General features: G+C 39.3%; 2 pseudogenes; both read left to right on the forward strand.

The window, feature by feature from the left end:
* Positions 1–17,994: 17,994 nt before the first annotated feature.
* Positions 17,995–19,964, forward strand: LOC102709322 (annotated as a pseudogene).
* Positions 19,965–22,331: 2,367 nt separating this feature from the next.
* On the forward strand, positions 22,332–24,127 carry LOC121055815 (annotated as a pseudogene).
* Positions 24,128–27,970: the final 3,843 nt, after the last annotated feature.

The following is a 27,970-nucleotide window of genomic DNA, read 5'->3' on the forward strand; positions in this document are numbered from 1 at the left end:
ATCCTAAGATCATATAAACCTCCTCCCTCGATTTAAAAATTTCACCACTGCACATGCCTGTTGGAGTACTATAAATCACCCGTGGTAAGAATCTGCACTGGAGTGACAGTTGACACTTGCCATCAGTATAATTTCGACCAAATCACTCCCAAATTCAGGTCAAAACCTGAAAGGCCGGCGTTTCGCTTTCTTGATCGTATTATCTTAAGCATGGATATCTTAATTTTTGTAGTAGTATCCATCGTACGCATGGATAACTTAGTTACTGAGTTCTTTCCATTTTAAAAATAAATATATGCTGATTTTTTTGACATAATGTTTGACAATTCATTTTGTTTATTTTTTTCTAAAGAATCATTTATTTTGTTGTGAGTTGTGACATGTTTTATTATTAAGGCCGTGTTCGTTTGATTGGCAAAATACCCCATATTCTCTCGTTTTCCGCGTACATGTTTCCTAAACTACTAAACGATGTATTTTTTACAAAAATTTTCTGCAGGAAAGTTGGTTTAAAAAACCATATTAATCTATTATATATTTTTTTATATAATTAATAATTAGTTAATCATATATTAACCCTTTGCTACGTTTTTCGCGCCAGATAACTAAACCCCCTTATTCCTTACGTCGAACACGAACACGGCTTAAGAGTACTGTGGACATAACATATATTTTTTAACATGTTTGAACTATTTTTTTTTGATAAAACGAATGGTCAAAATCATGTATAGAAGGCAAAGCTCATGCATTAAAACATGCAGGCAATACTGTATCAACCACTTAAAAAAATCTACTTCTCTGGTCATGCTATCGCCTCCTGGTCCTTCTCTGCTTTAATTGAACAAACCCTGCTTGAACAGCAAACTCCCTGATGTCAAAACATTTGAGAGGGTCTTTGCCTGTCATCCAGGACAATCTTCTCAGGCATATTAAGTAGTACTATATTCTTAATTAACATTCATGCATCTTGGATCTTGTTAACATTTTTGACCTAATCAACAGGAACGCTCATGGAAACCGTGTCCCAGAATGCATCTGATCAGTCTCCCCACTAGCAGCATGCATTGATCGATGCACGCATGAAGTTTCAGGTTTCCCAATTTTTTTGCAAGTCCTTTTCAAAACTAAATTGTTGCTTCCATGCATGCACGTTTCCACACGTGTTTAACTGATTTTACTGTGTAATTTAGACTGGGCTTGAAGCTTCTTGTTCTGCACGAGCTTGAATTCAGCTACTGAAGGTCCTTGCAAGTGGCAAGAAGAAGAAGATGAAGAAGAAAAGAGAAGCTTCTTGAGAAAATACTTATAAAAGTCAGTAGCATAAGCTGCCAAGAAAGTTAGTAATTAATGGACAGTGTATTATTAATGCTTAATAAACTGCCCTTTGAAAACTCAGAGCAAGTTCAACAGTATAGCCAACTACTAGCTCTAATTTATTTATAGTCAATCTAATAGCCAATTCATATAACAATTGCCTACAAAACATTAATACATGCTGTAACTAACTACAAATTAATAGTCCACTCTCTTCACTATCCTCTTATTTCTTTAAAATATGTTTATAGTTGGTTTATAGTCTACTGTTGTATCTGCTCTAATCTTTGCCTTCTTGCAATTGGTAGAATTACAGGTGGTCAAATTGTAGTGAAAGGTAATCCATTTAGAAGAGATAAGTAACTTTTTTTTTTTCATGTAGCCCATAGAAATGCTTCCCTGGTTTCTGACCATAGGGTATTCTATGGAAATGAAATGACTCACCTACCATCATCTGGGCCAATTTCTTGGTCATGTACGTATAGTTTGATGCAAAAACAAAAATTTGGGGGATGGGTTTATATTTATACTTTGATGATGTACTGATCTTACATGCTGATATAAATATTAATCCTATTTCTTAAATAAGTATATTGCTTGACTACGTCTATGCTATTCAAGGACCAAGACATCTCATCGATTTGATTAATTCTTGGCAGTGAGAAAAGTTCAAAAAAGACTTGTTTCAAGTTGGTTACATTTTAGATGGACCTACTTTAACAAATAAAAGCAGTATGGGAGAAGGGAAAGAAAATAAAATGTCAAAGACATCAGCAAACCCTTGGTCATAGGACTTGAGCCACAGAGACCTAGATTCTTTGGATATAGTAGCATTATTATACACGTCATACATTAATTTTTTACTTATCAGCTTATGCACTATATATATATATGCTAATTCCCTGTCTTGCATAAGTGCGCTTTCTAAACTACTAAATAATATGTTTTGTGCAAGAATTTTCTATATATATATAACTTTATTCAAAAATAAAAAATATATAGTTTTAATATAGAATAATTAGTACTTAAGTAATCACTCGTTATTGTCACGGTTTAAAAGTCCATGTGAAAAAGGAAGAATCTCAACTCCCCAAAAAACAAGAGAGATAGTATTCAGCATTTTTATTGGAGTCTATTTACCTTTTTGGTTGGATTAGAAAAATAAAGGCAAGAAAAGAACAAAGGAAATGCCTTCTTTTTTAAAGATAAAACTTAGGAGCACCAGGTCATCGAGACCGAACAACAGGAACTAAATTCTTTAGAAAGCTGTACACGTCATACAATAAGCATATTAATCAAGGGCCCATTCAGAATGCCAAAGATTCAACATCTCTCTCTTGTTGGAGCCTGCTGAGGGGGTGTGATTGTTTGATTTTTTAATAAGAAAAACTAAAAATTATATTTGCAAACAAAAAATATTTTATGAATAAAAATTTTATATATACGTGATGTTAGTAATCTAATAGCTAAGTTTGAAAAATAAACTTCAGTAAAAAAAGCTTAAAATTAACTGTAAATTTAAGGTTAAAAATTTAAAATTTAGTATATAAGTGTAAACATAAACGAAAACACAGAAGTGTTAGTCCCCTTAAAGTAATTTTCTGTTATTTTCGAATGAGAATTCCACGTAAATACATCGCTCATTTTTTGCGGTTTTCACAAGAATTTTTTTTAAAAAAAGCAAGCAAAACAATCAAATTTGTCCCATGTCAAAGCCAGAGCAAGTTGGGAATTTCGGATAACCACACACATATAATGCAGCGTATGTGATGTGTCCAGCAACTTGAACTGACAAGCTAGCAATTGGCTAATTTTCCGGATGATCGATCTCCTCACTTGATCACCATCAAGCAACAGTTCACGTTGACAAACTGAATCGCGTGCCTGTTTTTGAATACTCCCGCCGTCGCAAAATAAACCAATTTTTTACTTTTTATCTATAATTTTTGACTCTTCGTCTTATTCAACAAATTTTTATGATTGATATTTTTGTTTTTATTAGATGATAAATCATGAATAGTACTTTACGTGTGATTAATTTTTTTCTAATTTTGACGGAAACCGAAAAATTTATTTTTTTTAGGACGGAGTAGTAAATTGATCAGAGCACCAAAAGCTATGTCGAGGTAGTTAAGTGTTGTGCCCGTACTTGTCATGTCCACGTCAGAGACAGCAGATTAACGATACTAGTAAATGTTAATTTAACCTGACATTCTGACATGGACGACTTCTGAAATTTAGGTACAACCCAATTTTTTCGCTTAGACTTATAAACAAAAATTAATTTTTAAACTTAAATTTAAAGTTTGATTTTTGGGTTTTCCGAAGTGTATTCCTAGCATTGACTTTGATATGCATATAAAACTTATATTTATAAATTATTTTTCGTTTGTAAATACGTTGTTTGTCAATCATTCCTAGACTCTAGCTCATCTCGCTCATGACCAACTGTAGCATATGTGTCATGTTGATGTGTGTGATCTTGTCTTATATAGTATGTACCTGTGTGCATGGATGATATGGCCATGGAAAGCTATTATACATAAGAGTATAATTATGCCAAACTATAAAAGTATAGATTAATTAAGGATGTACTATATAGTTTCGTTGTATGAAACGAATAGAACCAACTTATTCATTTGTTTGTTGCATTTGTCCCAGTTGTATTGTATAGTCATGATATACGAATCGCACATATTCAAAGTTATTTGAAGCACAGCGTTTCACTCTGTATTGTTGTTCATTTATTCCCATGAAACTTCAAACACAAAATTTGCTACGTGACACTAAAAACCTGTAACCTTCGCTGGTAGACACTTTAATTTTCCTTTTTGTTTCGCGCCGTTGACATCCAAAAATTGAGACCAATTTGCTAGTAGATACTGCAAATTAAATATCGCAACTTGAATTTGTTAGGTGGACGTACGTACGTTCGTACTGTTATATGCTGGAGTTGCTGTATACGTACGTACGTACCAAAACTAATTAACTAGCTGCATCTACAATAATTGTACTTGCAACAGTGATACGGTCCAATTATTTCAAGAAACAGGTGATACTACCTCCAGTCAACTTGCCAAGGAAATGAAATTAGTCCAATTATTGTACAAGACGCCTTGTAGCGTACAGCATCCAAAAACACGCAGCAGCAACGACGGCATGCAAATAATGGACACGAATCTTCCGACGTCAAGTTAGGTGACTTTGTGTCACTGACATATAAGTTCATCCTCGTGTTTTCTTTTTGATATTTTGTTTTTCGATAGCAGTGTCACGAAGTCAGATAAGTGCAAATGTGTCATACTGATATGAAATATTATGGATAGATAGTTTAAACTTTTTTAATTGTAGTGTCACGAAGTCAGATAACATAAATGTATTATACAAATATAAAATATTATGGATAGATAGCTTGACCGACCAAAAACACATGCTTTATAGGAAATAATCGTGAAAATTAGTAATTAAATTGTTCTTCAGCTTGACGTTGCATGCATGTTAGATTAACCAATTCGTACACATGCATGCTCTTTCAATATATAATCCTCTCCCTGGCGTGTAAGCATGGATGTTGGTACGTATATATGGCCCACAAGAAGTCGTCAACGTCACAATTGCGGGGAAAATTTGTTCACATAATTCCATATATGTCATAATAGTAGAGTAAATTATATTGGTCAAGATTCAAGCAATATATGTACATATTTGGGGTAGTGGTCGCCTAGTGATCTTCAAAACGGATGATTATTTATTACCTCAAATTAATCAGTTTAATTACCACGATTAAAATATGTATTATTAAATAAGGGATGGATTCCTGGATTTTTGTTATGTTTAGGTTGGACTCTTGACTTGCTCTTTGAAAATTAAAAAAAATTGCTGCTCAACGGAAACCGAATATGTTCACCTCCAAACAGGCAAAGATTAGCTAGGTAGCTACGTATACTGATCAAGTAATTAAGAATCATTCACGTCGAATAATAATTATCTTGTACTATATAAAATGGTAATTTGTTTTTAAGTGATGGAATATTAGGCATGCTAACTAATGGAGCTACGGTACGATTAAATCAATCATGGGTGGACTTCCAGTCCACAAATTAATTAAATAAGCCAGTGGATATGGTCGTTTTTCCATTTATACATGCCTTTGTATGAATCAAGGAATCAAAGTTTAGAATTTGTTTAATGCGGAACAACTGCTAATTAAATTGATTGATTGACATGTTCATACTAATCCTGCTGGAAAATATTCCAACCTAAGTATGGGAACTGAACTGTGAATTTCGGAGCGACAACAACGAGAGCTTCTTGCTCAATTGTTGCTCTTCTCCATAAAAAAAATCCTACTCTCCATTTCATAATGAAAGATATTTAATTTTTTTATTGTAACGTTTGAATATTCGTCTTATTTAAAAATTATGAAAATATCATTTATTTTTTTTGTGATTTATCATTTTTTATATTTGTACTAAATTTTTGAATGAGACAAATGATCAAACGTTAAAACCCAAAAGGTTAAACATCTTACACGATGAAACAGAGGTACTACCTCTGTTCCATAATAACTTCATTTTTTTGATTTCCGTGTCTAAACATTTGACCATTCGTCTTATTTGAAAAATTTATAAAAAAACTTAAAAAAATTAGTTACGCATAAAGTATTATTCATGTTTTATCATCTAATAACAATAAAAATATTAATCGCAAAAAAATTCAAATAAGACGAAGAGTCAAACATTTTATCTAAAAAACTAAAAAATTAATTTATTATATGACGGAGGTTATAGTAGCTATTAGCCTATCCGGCCCATTCCAATAGAATACCATTTTATAGCGTTTCTGGTTTAAAAATCATCTTATATATACCTCTACTAATTGAGTACTTGAGAAGTATTAATTATAAAAAATAATAAACAAAAATGACAGTCCATCTATTTGGAACCAAATTATAATGGCTTATACCTGCTCTGTCCAACAAATACAAGAAATCTTGACCCCTGTTTTGTCCAAAAATACACAGCATTCTAGAGCTTGTTTCTTCAATCATCCCCAATTTAAATTTCTTCTTTTCTTAGCCTCAACTACTCTCCCACGGCACCTTTAACCATTTCTTATTTAACCTAGGGACACTAAAGTCTTTTTCTTCTTTATCAATCTATTTAAAACTGTATTAAACCTCTAAGCATGTCAGCTATAACTCTACCTCTAGCTAGAGATAAGTACCAATTAAGGTCAATAGATATGACTTTTGATGCGTGTGGAAAAGCTTAACTACCAGCGAGCTTAATTAATCAACTAGGGCTGACTAATGAGATGATACCTGAAGACTAAAACAAGCCTGTCACTTCATCATCTCACTATCAGGATTGAGATTAGCTTCCAAAAGAAGCCCACTATAGCTAGCTTGATTTTCACTTTGAAAATAATAGGTGCCCCCTTATTTTTATATGTTTAGTCGTTTTAGGTGTGTCCCAAATTATACTCTTCAAGTTTAACCGTATTTATAGAAAAATATATCACACAATATTAATATACTATAAATAGCATATTTAGTGATAGATTTAATTAAATTAACTTGGTGGTGTAAATATTAGTATATTTTTCTATAAATTCGATTGTTTGACTTTGGGACACCCCCAAAAGTGACTTACTCCATCCGTCCCAAAATAACATTATTTTTCACTCATACACATGTAACAATACAAAATCTAAAAGACTAGCATCTTCATCTTTTCGCTCAATTTGAATTTTTAACCTTAAATTTGGGGTTGATTTTAATGTTTCCACCGACGTTTATTTTTCAGCATTGGCTTTTAGATTGATAAGGATACATATATAAAAATCTTATTCATAAATTATTTTTATTTACAAATATATCGTCCAATCACCTTTAGAATACCCTTCACTTTATCAAATCGCAATACAATTATCTCTTATTTATTCTCAATGCATTTATTATTTACTTTCAGAAACTCTAGTATAAAAGTAACTCATAAATAAACTTATTGATAAAAATGCTCTTATTTATAGCCTGATTATTATAATCATTAAGATGAGAATGACAAAGACAACTACTCTGTTAAGTTTCACCATTTCACACGGCTATCTGGTTAAATAATTTGACCCACGTTTCGCACGTGTCGTCAACGGTCTCTGGCTGGATTCTGGACGAGTACGGTCGTTAGGTGAAGCGGGTACATATTAATTAAGGGTTAATCACGCCTCTGGAACAGTGCTAATGAAACTCTGCATGCTACTACCTCTGTCGCATAATAAAATCATTTTTTGATTTCTGTGCCCAATACTTTGACCACTTGTCTTATTTAAAAAACTTAAAAAAATTAGTCACGTATAAAGTATTATTCATGTTTTATCATCTAGTAACAATAAAAATATTAATCAAATAAGACATTGAGTTAAAATCTAAAAACTGAAAAATAAACTTATTTCAAGACAGAGTTAGTAATTAAAGATTTTTTTTCGTCAAGCCCACGTGTACAACTCGCTGATAAAATAAATCCGACCTATTATGCCGGATCTATATTCCGTTCATCACTTGTCACTGGAACACATTTAAAATTGTTACGGACGATGGGTTATGGATGAAACTGAGGCTGGCTTTTGGTTATTTGTTAATACGGGTTTAAGATTATGATGTGTTTGGAAGCCCTCGGTAAAATAAGTATTTTGATTATAACTCATGCCTCAATCTTTTTACTTATACTTACGCTTATACTTATAAATAAAAATTTAAATTTAGAGTTAATTTTAGAGTTTTTTATCATATTTTATTTTTTACTTTTAACTTTTAGATAATTAAATACACAAATATATATGTGTGTTTTATTCCCGAACTATTTTTTGATTGCAAATATGTCGAAAGATCACGCCTCTATCATTTTAGGAGATCCTCAGTAACCATAGATCGAATCTAACATACCTTTTACAATAAGATGGCTGGGTTGTTCACGAGCTAGCTGTGTACCTACTTTTTTCTTTGCTAGGATCAATATCAGCGATACAGTTCATCGAGTTTTTTTTAGAATTAATATTATTTTAATGAAAAATCATAAAAGTAGTGGTCAGTCGGGGAAAATCGTGAATATAGGTGTCTGTTGAACGAGTATAGTTCAATAGGGGCCTATCGAATGGTCAGCGCATGAGTGAAAAGAAGATCGGGCTTCGACAGGGCCTGTCGAACTACCGCAGTTTGACAGGGCCTATCGAACTAACGCAGTTCGACAGGCCCAGCTAGCTCAGCATCGAACGGGTGGTGGGCCCTATCGAACTCCCTCCGTTCGACAGGCACTATTCGAACACCCACCGTTCGATAGACCCCTAAATTCACGATTTTCTCCGAATGGTCTCTACTTATGTGATTTTCCATTATAGTAATATTAATTCTCAAAAAAAATTCCAGTTCATCTATTAAAGGGTGCTCAAGGTTCTAAAATTAGTTTGTGAGTACTTAATTGTGAGAATATAGAAAATCTGGTTTTCTCAGCTTGTGAGTTATATTTATTTTTTCTAGATTTTACAACCGTAGAATTTTACAATCTGGATGAGAGTTCTGGGAAGCTGTAGATTCTCGGAGGAAATGTAGTTGCTAGAAACTCACCCAAACATATCCTGAGTTTATTCATTATTATTCAGGCGCACAAACAAAATAATTAAACATTATAAAATTGAAGGGTTGATTTGAAAAGCTTTTCTAAGAAATGCTATTGAAGAAAAGTTCTTGAAAAAAGGGTACCTTTTACCTAAATTTGGAAAACATGCCCACGATAATTTGTAATTTATAAGAGGAAAAGAGTGTGTCCTTAATCAGTCAATCACTTGATTAAATCTATCTCGAAACATTTCGACGATAATCCATAATTTATAAGAGGAAAAGATGCACCCTTAATCAATGAATTTTACTCTCATCCTTCCTTCTGTACCTCGAGATACCGGTATCTCGAGGTACCAAATTGTTTCTTACTGTTGGATCTAGCTAGCTAGGTAGGATGTGCACTGTTAGATCTAATGATCAGAAACGATTTGATACCGTGAGATACCGGTACCTTAAGGTACAAAAGGAAGGATGGGAGTAAAACTCTCAATCAATTCATTCATTCATTTAGAAAACTAATAGCTGCTCATTAGATAATTAGTGATTGCTGGTAGCCAGTCGTTATTCTTGTTTGAAACGAAAATGGGATACCCAATCGATATTGGCCATCCATCGATACTCCCATCATCAGAATAATCCCAATATCAACCGTCAATTTTGATGTGTCTTGTACACATACATGCTTCAATCTCATTAGAGATTTAGAGATCACTGAGAATGACACCAGCTTTAACTGTTCTTCTCTATGAAAAAGTAGCTGTAACTTAATTTTAGTCAGAATATCAGTTGAATTAGGTGCTAAGTCGTTTTGAGGCTAATTCGAGATTTCGAGCTGATCGTTGAGTTAACTCATTATATCTTTTGTCATTTTTGCTATTGATCAAACGTTTGATTTTTTGTTTTTTTTCGAACACACGCGTAATGCATGCGAGGGATCGAGGGAAGGACGTGTATGAGATTTTTTGACTTGCATGCATGTCTTCAAATTATCATCCAATAAAAATGACCGGATTTGATTAATGAAATTAAAATTTTCAAACATTTGATAAATAGGCAGACTCATCTTTTGCGGATAGAGCTGGGTCAATTCGTCTGATGATCAGCTCTTCTGTTTTATATACATGTCTTTTATTGATCTACTTGCGTCTTGTTAACTGATCAGATTTTGCAGTGGATTATGTCAATGTCATTAGTCAGCATCTGCCTGATTAGGATATTATACAGTAATATTGATCGCATACAGATGTTGCAATGCTAGTTGCACCTTTCTGTCAACTTGTTCATCATGTCTCTCTATGTGTAGTGACAATATAACTGCCAAATTACAATAATCTAACAAATCAAATTAACATTGGTATCCAGTAGTTAGAAATAAACACATGTATCAAAGGCACCTGTGTCGCCTGCCTAGATTATGCTTTCGTCAAATATATCTTCCAGTTTTATCAATGACAAAAGGTTAATAATTAACATGCTAAATAAAACCACAAATTCATTTCTGGCACCGCTTGCAACCAAAGGATATGATTGTACAGGCTCTAATTAAACCAGTCAATATACCAAACTTCTTGCTAATTAAAATCTTGCAGAATTTCATTGCTAAAATGGTGTAAAAATGCTGGTCATTATGATAAAGATGTTCAAAGCAAAGGTAGATTCAAACCCAACCTAGGCCACGTTCGGCAGGAGAAGAGAGGTGGGTTAGTTATCCGGTGCGGAAAACGTAGTAATAGATTAGTACATAATTAATTAATTATTAATAAAATATAAAATAGATTAATATGGTTTCTAAGACACCTCTCATATAGAAAATTTTTATAAAATATATACAGTTTAGCAGTTCGGAAAGCATGCACGCGAAAAACGAGAGAACCTATTATTACAAATGGGGGAGTCGAACACCGCCCCATGTGTGTTGTGTAAGGTTGAGGCATGAAAGATTGAATTTTGGCAGTAGCACAGAAGCTTCAATGATATTGCATCATAGGACGACAAAAAGAAGTGGAACCTTTTACTTTACTGATCGAAATCTTTCGCATCATAAGCCATAACGAACTTTGGCTAATTTTTGAAAAGGAGGGAACATGAGAAGATGTCAAAGGTGTGATCATGTCCCGATTGTTTCGCTTATGCTTATCCTTATACTCATAAGCTAAAGTTTAATTTTTAAAATCTTAATTTTGAAGTGGATTTTATAGCATTTGCTTTTTAATCTCTATGAACACGTATATAAAAGTTTTGCACATAAGTTAATTTTTTATTCTAATAGGCCGTACGAATAAGTATAACTCATCTTTGTGTCAACATTATTTTTTTCTTTTTGAGGCAGAAATATGGTCAGAAAATAAAGATCGTGGACGAAGAAATTTCCATGTAACTAATTTTAGAAAATTGCATGGGTTCGGCAAATGGACGGTTCAGATCGCTTCATCAGTTATTCACACGTTTATATATTAGTACAAAGTGAAAAATCATGTCGTCCGTCGGTAGATTATATGTTTCGGATGACAAAAAACCTCACTTTCTAAAATATTTCGCCCTCCTTTGGGCCTTTTCATAGGTCAAATAGCGTTATGAAGAGATATTTTCTCTGTTCAAAAAGATGTTTTGTCAATTGGACCATTATTACTGGCCGGACAAAGCAACATCATTTTAGAGAGCAACCATGTGTCCACTTGTAATTCATTTTTGGATTTGTCAAACCAATATTTTTTAGGGGATAACAACCAAATAAGTCATTTATAATGCCAGTTCTTAAGAAAGTCGATGAAAATGACGCAAAAACAGTAGTAAGTCCACATCAAATTAGATAGATATGGATCAAAACCATCCAAATTAATGCACTATACCCTGCTTTTGTTTACTGCAGAAAGATAGTGATTTTTTTTTCTTTTTGTAAAAATGGCTGCAATACATTGGATCTATGCCAAGCAGGATTTCTTGTTGCCTGCCCATTGTTTGTTGCAAAAGTTTTGAGACATCGTATACAAGTCAGGTCACGTTTGGTGGTGGGGGTGGTAATTAACTTATCCAGCGCAAAAAACATAGTAATAGATTAGTACATAATTAATTAATTATTAATTTAAAAATATAAAATAGTCTAATATGACTTTTTAAAACAATTTTCCTATAAAAAATTTTCATAAAATATAGTAGTTCGGGAAACGTGTGGACGGAGAAAGAGAGGAATCTGGATTAGATAACTACCGCCAAACGCAGCCTCATAGATATCTAAAATGGTTAATGATGTAGTTTTGTGAAACTTTGGTACTAATACCTAGAGCTATATACCACATGCCAAAACCCACGTGGTTTTATACAATATATGAACTATATTATATGTAGTGCCATAATATTTTACTATAAAAGAGTACTTCTCATATCCAATCATGGAACTGCACCCAAGTTTGTGGTGCGAAATTAAGTCCAACATTTTTACTGGCCAATACACAACTGGGATATATGTGTTGGTAATTCTTCTTATGTTTTGTACCTCTATTTTTCTGTCATTCCAGGTGCATTAACCAATAAAAAGGCTTATGTAGAAACTATATACTGTCTTAAAATCTCAAGGATACAAACAGTAGGGAGTCCACGTCAAATTTATCCTAGATTGGCCTAATGCAAGAGCTTGGCCACTTGGGTTTAATAGACGGTTTACATATGAAACAAGTTAAAAGCTTTGGAATAGCAGTAATGGCAAATGAAATGATGGTCCAAGGAACAGATAAGCCAGTTGTTTTTTTTATTTCGTACACTTGTATTGTTTTCTTGTCATTTCCAAATACAACTGGACCTGATGAGGCTTGGCAGAATATATACAAGGGATAATGATAATGATCACCAACCCTCTCTGTACTGCACTGTGCTATCTGTCCAGCCCCTAAATCTAGCTAGCCAAACATAATAATGTTAGTTCACAAACACAAAAACTATCGAACTTATCTTTTGGCTTCTGCTTATAAGCTAAAATTTGAATTTTTAACTTTAAATTTAAAATTGATTTTGAGATTTTTCATCATAGGTTATTTTATAGCCTTAACTTTTAGATCAGTATGAACACACATACAAAAATTTTATTTATAAATTATTTTTCATTTGCAAATATATCGTTTGGCTTTTTCCTTAGAAGCCAAACGATCACCCCCTATGTTAACAACAAACAAGAGCATCCTCAGCAAACAACCAAAACAACCCTAATTGAAAATAAAAACAGTTTAGGGGTTTTAGGTGCTCCAGCAAACTACCAAAAGCACCTTTAATACCTGATTTTTAGGTGCCCACAAATAAAAAAAAACAACCACATTCCTATCCTGATGTAAAATAAATTCACTCAACTTTTACTCCCCTCCCTATATAATTTTTCTACTGGGAAGGAGTGGGATATTTTTACATCATGAAAAGAGAAAAGAGGGAATGGGTTGACAGACTAGTGTCATAACCAAAACTGAGCCTGGCTCTAATTATACAAAGCATGAGACAGCACCACCAGAAGATGCTGCTGATGCATTGCTTGCGTCACCTGTACAGAAACTGCAAGAGGCAAACTCACACGAAAGAGATAACCATGCTGTCACTGACGCTGCTAACATAGTAGTGTTGCTAATTTTTATTTAGCTCGACAGTAAAACAGCTTCATCGATTCAGAGATGCCTCCTTGTCTCAAACCATGGGCGCATATGGTTAATCATTTTTGACGTTACTGCACGAACAAAAGGCTGACGAAACAAAAAAAATCGTTGATGTCGTTGTCAGATTCAGAGCCAAATTTTCAGTGGTGCATCGACTTCAGTTTGTTCTTCAGACTGCTCGATCTTTATCTGTAAAGTTGTGACAGGTTCTATCCTTTTTTTTTCCAGCTCTGTTGTTACTTCTGAAATCAGGAACTGTAAATGGTTTCTACTCGGTTACTACAACATTGTTCTGGATTAATCTGTGCTTTTTAAGAGCAATGTTTCAGCGTCTGAAAGTCTGAACCTGAAGCTGTCAAAGAGGATTCAGATTAGCCGTCAGCTAGTCATAAACGCGTCCCAGCTCCAGCAAGCTCGTGAAAAGACTTGCAGGTTGGAATGTTTTGTCCCTTGTTGACATGATAAGGAAAGATGTCTCGTGTGTTCTGTTCAAGATGTGCATTTCCAAAGAACAGATTGTCTATAGGATTATTTCCAATTCTTTTTCCAAAAAGAAAACAATGTGTGAGTGGTTGTGTTTTTTTTTTTTGGCTGAGTGCACTTTGCTGCGAAAAAACCATATGTTTTGATTTGCTTAATGACTCTCTCCATTATCTAAAAAAAATGAAAATTTTGTTTCAAGATAAACCTTAGGAAATGGAAATGGTTTCCCGGGTTTAATATCTTGAGAATTTTCAAGATATATAATTCTTGCAGTATACCTCATTGAGGGGAACAAACAATTTGAAATACTGCAAAATCAGTTTTTTTTTCAATTACTTTACCATTAACTGATTCACAGGTGATCTTGGAAGAATATTAGGTGGAAGACCAGGCAATGTTAAAAGTTTTCCATTGTGAAGCCGGAAGCCTTCAATTCTTGGGTCCAAGTCCAAATGGTTCCCTGCCTGCCTAGCTACAGAGGCATGTGGCACCACCCTGAAAAAGGGCATATCTCTGTCCAAATCTGAAGAGTTTTGACTCAATTTGGATTTGGTTTCATCTTACATGCATGCATCCATCCATCATCCATGCAGCCATAGATGGTTGGTGAGGAAAAAGGAGAGAAATTTCTCTAACCCTCCTCCTTGTTTGATTGGATTCCTTGCTTGTCTTCAATTACTCATTGAGTCAACATCAGATCAATTGGGTCCTTCTTTTAGTCTGAATTTGGGGCATGTCAATATTAATTATAAGATTGCTTGACCTAGGATTTGAGCTGCTAGGGTTAGTAGGATAGAAATGTTGACCATCACTCTGTTTATCTCTCAAGATAAGGACTTGTTTATTTTGTTTTCGTTCTTTTTGACCCTATAATATTCAGGGTTAAGTAGGGTATGGTTAGCTGGTAGTAAAATTTTCCAACTAAGGTCATGTTTGGTATTGAGCATATACTGAAGAGACAGAAGAGTAGGTATATTGATTGATTTGCAATAACCCAATCAATTTCCCAAATCAATTTTGAGTTGATCAAACTGGTTAGGTAGTAGGACATGTGCATTTATGCATGGATAAATCCACTTCAAATTTCAACTGAAGGAGGGTTTGACCAAGAACTTTTTGTTCAACAAGTAAGCTACTTGCAAGTATGACTTCTATAACACCAGCGAATTTGTTATATTTTATATGTAACCACCTGAAATGGGACTTGAAAAAATATTGATACTTTTAGAAGGAGCGCCGCTACAGGGAACTTTTACAAACAAAACTTTTAACCATTTGATTTAATTACTCACAGCATGCCACATCAGTGTTTGTGTGAGTTTTGGGAGAAAAAGTTTGTACGTGTATACTTTTCAGTTTAGAAGAGGTGAAGAAATAAGTTCTCAGAGGACATTTTTCCCTAGGGTTTTGATTTTGACAGGGACAGTAATATAACAAAATTAAGAAAAGATGCTTGAACTCTTGAAAAGAATGCTAATTGAAGTTCATAAAATGAAAGTCCACACATGCAGTTAGTCCATGTGCTACTATTGCAGCCTTACAAGGTGCTTTGAAATGTACAAAATTGATGATTTGCTTGAATTTTGACATATTTCATCAGTCACGTGGTAAAATTCAGTGTTGGAAATAATGCATGTATGTGCTAGGCCTAAGACAGCATTAGTCATTTCACACACATGCCTGACTTGGGCAATCTTCGAACATCACTAATTCACTGTGTATGTTGGTTTCCAGCTGGTGCTTGACAGCAGAGGAGCAGAAGAAGAAGAAGAAGAAGAAGAAGAGTGCGTTCTCCGGTGTTGCAAGTCAGAAATATTGCAGCTGGAGAAGGGCAAAAGTTTCAATCTTGGCAGCTTGGTCTTTCTTCTCTTTTCACTGCATATCTTTTTATCCTGGCACAACGAGTTCTTCACTTCTAATGCAGACAGCTGATCCAGAATTGCAGAGTTTGGTAAGGTTGCACTGGTTTTAGCCCCTGTGACAAAGGCACATCATGTTTGTTCATGAGATCATCAGCTACTTCTAGCTAGGAGTATGCATGGTCTTCAGACTTCAAAGTTCAGAGTGTGAGAAGCTAACTAGCTAAGGCTTTGCTGCAGATTACTGATGGTTTGGTCCAAAAGGAAAAGTTTGGCATGCATAGGATACCAGCTGAAGCTGCTGATGAAACCTGATCTGAAGAATCATTTTAGTATATTGTTCAGGTGAAATCTCATTGTCAGAGAAATCAAAAAGGGCAGATAGCAGCAAGAATCTTCAGTAGGCTACCAGACACAACAGCCTAAGTAGTTATCACAAAAACTAACCTTGATATAATTGGTTTTGTTATTATCTTGTGAAACAAACAGCTATCTCAGGTCTGAAAACCGGTTTGGTCGTGGCCAACGACGACTCTGAAACCGTGTGTTTGTTTGTGCAGCAAATTGCTGACCAAATCCTCTTGTCGCATTGAGAGTTCTCACTGATTTGGTTATGCACTAGTGGTTAATAACTTCACCCGACTCTACCTCAATTTCTATTATAGTAGTACTTTTTTGTGATGCTATAGTACCATATGATTAATTTTTCAGGGTGGTTATTCATGACAGGTTGATTAGAGCAAGCTCTGAAAATTCCATGTCAGACGTTTCCTTGTGGTTAGTAAGAATCAAAATTTCAGTCTTTACCCAGCTTACTTACAATTACTGACTAATTTCTTTCTTCTTTGTTGATTAATTTTTAAAAAAAATGCGCTTTTGTTAATTACTGCTTGGACTTAATTTTTATTGTCAGGAGAGAGCTGCTAATTAGTGTTCACCATACATAAACAACAATGATCAAATTAGTGACCTCACTGGGGCAAATTTTACTGGCGCGGTACATTGTACAACGATCAAGTTAAACCCATGAATCTTACGGACTCGAAGTTTTCCAAATATAACTACAAAAATTTCAATTTGATTTTGTATTTATGAGCAACCCAAATTTAACAAAATCCAAAACCATTTGAATTGGGCCGTTGCATGTTAACAATTGTAATAACGAGCCCGATAACGAGCAGAGGCCCAGATTTCGGACGGCCCAGCTCATAACGCTTTGGGCTTTCTAGTGCAGCCCAATTACCGTCAAGGTCGGTTTAATCCCCAAACACTCGAAATATCTCGCGATCAATTTGTTTTTTTTACAGAAAGTTGAGGCGGCCCATATAGCCCATATAGCAAAGGGGTTCAGTACTCGGGCAGGCCCAGGCCCAGCCCGTACGTGGCCGTTGTCACCGACTTGAGTTGTTCCGGATGACAGATCTTTTCGCGAAATTTAACTTTTATTCCTCAAAATGTACCGATGTTAACGCATTGAACAACTTTCTTTTTATCCCAAATTAACAATATACCCATCGGGAAATTTAACATATCTTCTGATGCATGTAAAACGAAGTATTTAGTTAATATATTGTAATCTCATTTAACAACGTTCTTTTTATGTGTATAATGATTCGCATAAGTTAAAATCATAGCTCATTTAACAACCCAATTTAACAGAAATCCGCTGTAAATCATAGGTCATGTAATAGAAAAACTTAATCATATGAAATTCAGAAATCTTTTTATGTGTATAATGATTAATTTTATAAATTTCTAAAACTCAATACATCACAGCATCATCACTTTTGGTAATTATAGGAACACACAATATATAGTATAATTATGGGGGTATATGTATGTATATTTATATTTTATAAGAAGTTTTCAATATAGAATGAATTTTTGGTGAGAGCGTAGAGTCGATATGGGCTAATGGATTGATATAGATAATTCTGAATACTTGGATTTATCCCATTAGACAATAAGTCATGAGTAATATATAAGAATATAACAAAAATAAGAAGAATATCAATGCAACAAATTTGCCGCTACCCTTATATAAAAGGGATTAAACTCAGTAAAGATTGGCAAGAAAAAGTTAAAATCCCTCTCAATCATCGGGCCGCTTCCTCGCGGATAGGATCGGCAGATGGCATCGCCGCCGACGGCCGCGGGCGGCGTCGACCGCGTCTCCGACCTCTCCGACGACCTCCTCCAGCGCATCCTGCACTTCCCGCCGGCCAAGGAGGCCGCCTCCACCAGCGTGCTCTCCACCCGGTGGCGCTCGCTCTGGCGCTCCACCGGCGCCGTCAACCTCGCCGTCCACGTCGCCGGCCACGACCACGACGACGACCGCGGCTGCTGCTATTCCATTCCATCCGCGACGCGTTCGTCCGCGACGCCCACGCGGCGCTCTCTGCGGCCGCCAGCGGCGGCGGCCGCGACGTCACGAGGCTCACCATGCACGTGGAGTTGGAGTCCGGCTACCGATCGCTGACGGTCGACGACTTCCTGAACAGCAACGTGGATGACTGGGCGAGGGACCTCGACTTGGTCGGCAACGTGGTCTCCCACCCGGTGGCGCGCCGCGTCGAGGTGCTCGTCGTCGCCGCCGTCACCACCATCGATTTAGCATCGTTCGACGACGAGGAGGAGGCCGGGGCGGGCAGAGCGGACTTCAGCTTGCGCCTCGGCCGCCAGCCGTCGGAGACCCTCCGCGTGCTTGACCTGACCGGGTGCGGCGGCCTCTCGCCGGCGCCGCCCTCCCGCGGCTGACGACGCTGCGGCTGCGGCAATGCTTCTCGCAGATCGAAGATCTCCAGGCCCTCATCGACTCCGCGCCGGAGCTCGCCGCCGTGCACCTCGACTCCGTCTTCCTCGCGGGGACAAAAGAAGGTTGCGTCCGCCTCCGCTTCTGGGCGGCCACCGCGCTCGTGATGACCAACTGCGGCTCGGGCTGCTTTGAGAGAGGAGGCGGCGCCCTCGAGATCGACGTGCCGATGCTTCGATCATTCAAGTACACGGGCTTCCCGCGGCGGTTCTCGCTCATCTCGTCGGCGCCGGACATGGCGCGGGCGGACCTGCGCTTCCTTCACCAAGAGCACCACGACGTCCACAACGCCGACGAGCGCCGCGCGCTGTTCTGGCGCTTCCTCCACAACTTCGGCGGCGTCAAGTCCCTGAAGCTGAAGGTGAGTTCCCTCAAGAGCATCGCCGTCGGCGGCAGGGCGCTGCGTGCCGAGCTCCTCCTCGTGCTCCCCGGCGTCGAGCACCTCGAGCTGACCGCGCCGCACAATCCGGCGAGCGAGTCGTGCCCCGTGTCCATCGGCAACCTCCTCCGCTGCTGCCCCAACGTCCGCGACCTCGTGCTCCGCCTCAGCCGCGACCTGCCGCCATATTCCTTCAAGAACTCGACCTACGTCCACGATGTCCTGCAGGAGCAACGTCGAGCGGACCTCGACGTGTCCCTGCATCGGTCCGCCCGTCGTCGGCGAGGCGGCAAGTCCAATCCGCCGCCGCCGGCAGGAGGGAGGCCTCCTGGGCGACGCCGGTGGCATCCATGGCTTGAGCGGCCGATCCTTCGCCTGCCTGCGAAGCTCGCTGAGAAGAGTGAGCATCCAGTTTCAGTTTGAGCTGGATCAACCAAATAGCCTCGGCGTCCGGCTGATCAAGTTCTTCGCCGAGAATGCAACGTGTCTCCAAGAAATGTGCATCGACGACGGAAACGACAGGATCGGTGGCCACATCAATCCTTGGGTTGAGCGATGGGTTATTGCTATTTCATTGCCGCGCTTCAGAGCGTTGCCGCTTGAGCGTCAATGAATGAAGAAATTAAGGAGATGGATTTGCAAACGGATTGAAACTGAGGTCTTAGAGCAACTCCAACAGCTTTCCAAATTTTGTTTCTCAAATACTGGGTTTAGCAAGTTTGTAAACAATATGGCAAATGGATTTTTGTTTTATCTCCAAGAGTTTGGGATATTAAACTTGCCAAAAATAGAATTAGTCTTTAAAACCATTAGTAGTTGAGGGAGATCGCATCAGATTGCCGTTGCTCTCATCGCATCGCGTCCACGGCATATGTCGCATAAAACTATGAACATTTCATTCATGAATACTGATGTTTCAGTCAGTCGGTTTCATTTTTTTTTTCCGGCTGAAGTCCAGAGTTCATACGCACGTTATCTTCAGATGACGGGCCAGAAAAGTGAACCACGACCAGCGAAAACAAAACAGCGGCAGCAAGTCGGATGCAGATTTTATCCGGAGTCTACGAGCTGTTACTGAGATTAAATGCGTTTTTGATTTTGATCAGAAGACAAGGAAAACAAGAACGATCCGGCTCGTTTGATGTGTAATGGAAGGAGCGTCACGGCGCGGGCGTGCAGCGACGGGCAAGCTGGCGCAGGGCCGCGGCGCTGGACAGCGCGCGAACGGGCGCCGGGGCGCAGCGGCTGGCGGCGGCCGGGAACGGGCCTACGCGGCAGTGGGACGCCGGGCGGCGGCAGCACGGGCACTGGGCGGCACCTCCGGGCGATGGGACCACGACGCCGGACTCCACCCAAAACAAAAACGTCGCACGTGAAGGTTCGAGAGAAACTCAGCCTCTCATATATGCGGGCAGACGAGAGGATATATTATATTACTAAAATTTAAAAATCTAGACGACAAACTGTTGGAGGCATTTTTTTTATAATTTGCCAAAAAACAGAGATGATAAGTTAGAATGGGGAGCTGTTGGAGTTGCTCTTAATACGATATAATAATATGTGGTTTTTTTGGGGCTTAGTACTCTCCCTCTGGTCAATTTTACGGTCCCTGAGAAGGTCCATGAACCTCCTGATACCTAGGTATTAGGAAGTACCAAACTTTACACTAAAATTTTGTTATCTCTCAGTACATACTAAAGTATTATAAAATTACTCTTAAAAGAATATTTTTGGGGCAGTATTTAATTTATTAGTACAAAAATATGTATAGTTTCTCGACATGTCGAAATGATTTATATGGCCAAGTTTCCGACATGGACAAAAATACACTTGCGTAAGTGTTAGTGTTTTTTTAGTTTATAGTACATTAAAGAATTTAAGTTGTGAAAGTTATTACACATTTGGTACGCCACGGTGATATACGATGGCGCGACACTCGTTAACCAGAATCATTTTTTGCTTGCACATGCAATGCATTTTGTCCATATGTATCAAAATGTTGTTCAGATATCAGTCACATGTTTAAACAAAATCATAGTGCAAAGTTTCATTGAAAAATAATAAATATACGTGTCCGACAACATAAATATCTACGATGGCATATGCAACCCACCATAGACAGTAGCTGTCTTTTTGGTACCACATCAGCTAGTTAGTCTTATGTGTACATCATTTAAGGAAAAAAAAAAGAACAAAACCGTCGACTATTTCATCTACGACGCGAGCGCGTGCTCCCAAGCAAGAGGACAGCGCAGCGCGTGTTGTTTGAGCCGCTGTGGCTCATCGATGACTCGGAAGATCATGTGCGGGCACGAGCAATGCCACCAGATTTTTCTCTACACGCGCCATTTTTCATACTCCATCCTCTTTCACATCCTCACATCCCAATCCTTCTTCGGCGACTTGAACACGAGCATCATGGGGAGGAAGGAGAACCCAGCGGCACCGACGCGGAAGGGGACTGTGGCAGCGCGAAACTGAACGATCAACGATGGTGTAGATGCGGAAGGCCAGCGGGGTTGCTGCAGTGGCGCCCGAGCAGAGGAGCTCGAGCTATACGTCGCTGGCGCCAGGCCGCAGGGGACGGGGTCGCGTGGACCGAGCAGGGAGACGGGAGCTTCACGAGTTGCGGCTAGAGTAGAGCGGGAGGAAAGCAACACCACCAGCCAGAGCTCGAAGTGATTCTGTGAGGGAGAGCGTAGTACTGTGGTGGTGTCATGATCCCGCATCTAGAGGATAACGAAGCAGCGGCTAGTGGATTAGAAGGAAAGGGAGAGCGCCGGATAGAAAGAAAGAAAGATCGGACAAGCCCAAAAGATTATACAAATATTCTTTTTTTCAATTGGTTTATGTGAATTATTTGAATATATTAAGAATTCTATTAAACACAAAAATAGCCACCAAGATCAAATTATGTACTAGATCACCATAATTTATGTGTCAAAGGACGAATTAAATACAAACTATCTGTTTAACTATCTGTGTACCAAATAGACAACCGTTATCTAAACTATTTGTACTTGCCTTGTCTATGGCTATTTCGCATCGGCTAAGGAAAGCTAATCAATTTGTAGAGAAGGGGAGAGCGATTAGTGGGCTAGTGATTAAAAGGAAAATGGGCCGGCTTAAAGAGGAAGGCCGGCGTCCGTACTGAGAAAGATTAACGATTACTTAATTAATTAATCCACAAAGCTCCAAACCCTAAACCACCTCCGGATCGATCGAACGAACGAATGCAATGGATCTCGACCAACCCCAGATCGCCGCCGGCGCCGGCGGCGATGACCGGCTGAGCAAGCTCAGCGACGGCGCGATCGGCCACATCCTGTCCTTCCTCCCGGCCAAGGAGGCGGCGCGGGCCGCGGTGCTCTCGTCGCGGTGGCGCCACGCGTTCGCCGCCGTCCACACCGTCTCCCTCGTGGAGCCCGACCCCCCCGTCGTCGACTACGAGGAGCTCGCCGCGTACAGCCCCGGGTGGGGCCCGCCCCGCGACCCGAACCCGCCGACGCCGACGCCGTTCTCCGCCGTCGTCAGCGCCGCGCTCCTCGCGCGCCACCGCCGCCTCGTCGCCGTCGTCCCTCTGCGAGCTCTCCGCCTATCCATGGTCGATTACGACAGCAGCAATTGCTGGACGGTGGACCAGTGGATCACGTACGCCACGAGGCAGGCCTCCCCGGAGTACGGGCTCGAGCTTGATCTCCGCCTCCGCCGCGTCAAGCTCTGCAGCCGCCCTTGCACCCTCCGCGGCGCCGGCCGCGCCTACGGTGACCAGCAGGAGCCCTTCGTCTTCGGAGAGGATGCTGTGTGCGCGAGACACATCGGGGACGGGGACGATCTCGCGGCGGCGCGATCGCATCGGAGCCCGGGCTCCGACGACGACGAGTCCGACGCGATCTCCTTAGACGTCGCGAGAGATTGGATCAAATTTAGACGGGTGCACAAGCCGCCGGAGTACACCGTCCCGAGGGGCCTCTTCTCCTGCGCGGCGCTGCGCTCGCTTTCTCTCGGCCCTTGCCTTCTCGCGCCGCCGGCGACCATCGCGCTGCCGTCGCTCGAGACGCTGGTCCTGGCCCACGTCTCCGACGCGGGGAGCGACGTGCACCGGCTCATCTCCGGCTGCCGCGCCTCGCCGACCTGACGCTCGAGGCCTGCGACACGGTGACCGAGCTCTCCGTCGCGGGGCTCCGGCTCCGCAGGCTGGCCGTCCTGTGCTGCCACCGCTTGGACACCGTCGCCGTCGACGCGTCAGAGCTCCAAGCCTTCGAGTACAGGGGCGCCGTGCCGGAAACCTCCTTCCTGGTCACCACGCGGCACGGCGGCTCCGGCTCGTCGACGAGCGTCGCGTACTGCGTGGTCGACATCTGCGGCCAGGAGGTCACCTCGCCGTCGGAGCTCGCCCAGCTCAGCGCGTTCCTCCGCCTGTTCGCCGGCGCCAAGCACCTTCACCTCGAGTCCATCCGCCTCGGCTCCGTCATCGACAACGCCGCCGCCTTCGCCACGCTCCCCGCCTTCTCAAGCCTCCGCGACCTCGAGCTAAGGGGATGCCTTCCCGACGACGACGGCGAAGCCATCGTGGCCGCAGTGACCAGGCTCCTCGAGCACGCGCCAAACCTGGAGGCGCTGTCGCTCGTCTTCCACCCGGAGCCTCTCCCCGCCTGCGACCGGGCCCATCACACGTACCGCAAGGAGGAGGAGATCTACGACAAGCACCTTCTCAGGTACAACCGGCACAGCGTCCTCGCCGGCGGCGGCGGCGGCGAGGCGCCGTCGTGCCTGAGGCGCGGGTGAGGGAGATAAACCTGGTGCACTACCAGGGCGGCGCGGCGCAGAGGACGCTGGCCAAGTTCTTGCTCCGCAACGCGCCGGTGATCCGCGAGCTCGGGTGCGTGATAGCCAAGGGGCCCTTGTGGATTCAGGACCAGCTGATGCGCGAGATCGAGGGGTGGGTGATGAACAAGTCGGCCATTGTCACCTTCGGTTGAAGCTTCTTTCTTGCTCCGTTCGGAAGACTTTATTTTTCTTACATAAGAACCTTTTTTTTTTGTTAAAGCAATTAATATATTATAATTTGACAAAGTGAGTAAAAATATTGAAGTTTGACAAAGTAGTCCGTAAAGTTAAAAAATTAAATTTTGACTTGTAATTATATCAGCAAAAAACAAAAAGATGTGATATATATAAACATGGGAGAACCTGAATTGACATAATAATGCCCAAATATGACAAGATATATTTCTTCAGAGAATATGCAGAGATAGATGTAACAGAACGAAAGCTAAGGTAGAAGAATCAAGATGCAATGCCACGTCGGACAACACAATGGGGCAAATTCAAACTTGGAGCGTCTATTTATTTAGATTGACTGCAACACCGGAGTTTCTTTTTTTTTTGCCTTATTTTTTTTCTATTTTGTACTAAATTAATCTCGGCTCCACCTTGATCATGTATTTATTTTGCCTTATTCAAACTTGGAGCATGTATTTATTTTTTCTACTATTTTGTACGAAGTAGTAGATAGAAAATGCATAGACCCTTGTTCAGTTTCTCTCGGCTCCAGGGCCAAATTTCCACCTCCCATTTCTGGGCCTTGCAGTCAGGTTAAGTAAGTTTGTTATTTTGTCTATGCATTTTCAATTCATATGTCAATTTTACATTCATCGAGTTTCTTATTTTGTTCTTTAACGGAACAAAGTGTCAGGCTTTAATTGTGAATTTCCCCGTGCCTTAACAAATTACTCCCTCCCTTTTTTATATTTTACAAAGTTGACTTTTGGATGTATATTTCGACCGTTCGTCTTATTTACATATTTTATATAAATATGAAAAATTATAAGTCATACCTGAAGTATTTTAGTAATAAATTAAATCACTATAAAATAGTTAATAATTATATAGAAAAAAAGTAAACAAAGTTAAATACAATAAATACAGGGAGCAAGTTGCAAGCCAGTTGTTTTAAGAAAAAACTTTGCATATAGGACTACTAACGCCGTTCCAAAATGATAATAGGAGCTAACTGAAATACAAATGGGCCATGATCGTTTTTCTTTTTCAAGAACTAGGGCCAACAAATATAGCTCAAAAATGTGGCCGAGCTATTAAACGAGCCCAGCCCATCCTGTTTCGCCACCGACTCTCCGAGCCGACCGCGTATTGTCCATCCGTCGCACTCCAGAACGCAGCTTTAAAGCAAACCCAGCAGCTTTAAAGCAAACCCAGCGACTCATATAAAAAAAATCTTTCATCCATATCACCATGTATTCCAAAATATCATGCATAATATATATCAATATTTATTTTATTAATATTTTACAAACATCCACTCTCATATTGATATTGACTCTTCTCTTGTGATTAGATATTGAAATATGTATGGAGAAGAGAGAACATTCAAATTTGAATGATCTCTCTTTAATGTAGATGATCATCTATTTTTGCATTGTGGGATGCATGATCTGCTAGAGCCTATTTTTCGTTTCATATCATCTATTTTCAATATAAATGATGCGATGCATGAGCTGTTGGATTTGCTCTTACAATAAAACTTTTATATAGCCATCTAAATTCAATAAAAAAATAAATTTTAATTAAAAAATCTATAAAATTTAAAGTTAAAAAATTTAAATATAGCTTATAAACATAAATATAAGCGAAAAGACAAACAACCCCTTTTAAAGTGTGACGTGGATTGGCGGCTTGGTCGAGTCGGGATACGCGTAGCCCGGGCCCAGGAGGCCCCGTTCGAATAACAGCATATACTGTCTCCATAAAAAAATACTTTTAGATTTATACATCTAGCGTATTGACCATCTGTCTTTGAAAAATGTATAGAAAAACTTAAAAAATAGTCATGCATAAAGTACCATTTATATTTTATCATGTAATAACAATAAAAATATTAATCACAAGAAAATTTTAAATAAGACAAAGAGTCCAATATTATATCTAAAAACTGAAAATTAAACTTATTTTGGGACGGGAGTATATAATACGGATCCGTGTAACATATAATGGACGAAGTACTCCCTCCGAATATTATTAGTTGACACAATTATTTATGTTTAACCCTTTGTCTTGTTTAATTTTTTTTTTCTAAATATACAAAATAATAAATTATGCTTAAAGTTACTTTGTTAATAAATCAAATCATATGATCTAATTAATAATTGTATAATTTTATTAAATAAGACGTGGGGTCAAAACATAGATAAAATTCAATTACGTCAATTAAAAATCCGGAGAAAGTATTAATTTCTCCGTGTGACACGACACACGACGTACGTACGCACGCACGATGCCACGACATGAGTGTTTTTCGCGAGGCTCACAACTCGTCTCCTCCGGCGATCGATGCCCATCAAGCTGAGGACACTTCCACGCGGCGGCGGCCATGTCCGTTGCCCTGCGCCGTTGCTGGGTCATGGGTCATGGCGAGAAACCATGTATTGCTGAATAAGGAACGAGCCAAACCAAAGATACTAGGCCCATCAGCCCAGGAGGATAGGATCGTAGCGCGTAGAAGTTAAAGAAGTGTAGTTGTCTCGCACCACTACTAGGGCTTCTTCTTTTCACCATCTTACCGTCTCCACGTTCCTCTTCTATGAAACACAACTTCAAATGTTGACGTCAACACTAGTAATGGAGGGGGAGAGCCTCAGTTTTGTGGATTTCTAATAAATTTGTCTTTCATTTCATCGATACGCAACATATCCTCTCAAAATTCTCTTATAGCAAAGTTGTATATATAGTACTTCCGTAGAACTTTTTCCCTCCTTTCTCCTTTCTTATCTCATCGTTCTAGAATCAAGAGATTGTCGTAGCTTGGCTTCTGTTCGTTCACAAGACTCCTATTAGATATTGTTAAAAGAAGTTATTCAACAATTATACATCAACAGATCATCTTGGTTCTCGGCTCAATCCTTCGTGTACGATTAATTTGACTTAATTTAGTTTATCCCCGTACTAATGACTAATCTCTAAATCATATCTTCAGATGTACAATCGAAAATTTTTAGGTCTGAAGGTACTTGGTTCAGGTTTTTTTGTTCTCTAGTCTCTACCTAATATCTTTTTTTACAATTAATATAAAACATATTATTATATATGGTGTTGGAAAAATGGCCCTAAATTTTATCGCACCCTAAGATCTCTGAAATGCTAGGAATGGCCGTAGAGAATCCCATTCATCCACATGCAAGCATTGGTTGAGGCTCCACTGCTCCAGGCTCCACCACCGGCGACACCAGAAGCTCTGATCTCGTGAATTCGGTGGCCATACTTTAAGGGTCGGAATAAAAAAAAATAGAAAAAATATAGGATTCTGATAGGAATGTAGGAGTAAAACAGAGGATTGTAAAACACATGAAAAACGTAATAATGACTGTTTGATTAGACCATAGGAAAAACACAGAAATTTGAGGAGAGATATAGACTCAAAGGATTTTTTTCATGAGGTTCAACCTCTTGTTAAATTTCCTCCTAAACTTATATAGGAAGATACATTCCATAGAATTTCATAGGATTCATTCATTTGATTTAAAGAACTTTGTATGAAAAATTTCTATAGAAATGAAATCCTTTAAAATTTCAATAAAATTCGTTAGAATCAAATGGGCCTTAGCAGTTTTTCATGCCAGCCACATCCATCGATCGATCTCCTTCGCCTTGGTCTCGTTGCCAGCAAGCCAGCTTTTTCGCTTAGGCAAACAGTTTCCAAAAACTTTTCTTAAAAAGATAATATCAAATCTTTAGACACCTAAATAAAACATTAAATATACATAAACATTAAAACTAATTATATAGTTGTTGGAGAAATGTATGAGACGGATCTTTTGAGTCTAATTAGTACATAATTAGCAATAAGTGCTACAATAGCCA

The sequence above is a fragment of the Oryza brachyantha genome, chromosome 11, assembly GCF_000231095.2.
Source record: "Oryza brachyantha chromosome 11, ObraRS2, whole genome shotgun sequence".
In the NCBI taxonomy this organism is placed as follows: Eukaryota; Viridiplantae; Streptophyta; class Magnoliopsida; order Poales; family Poaceae; genus Oryza; species Oryza brachyantha.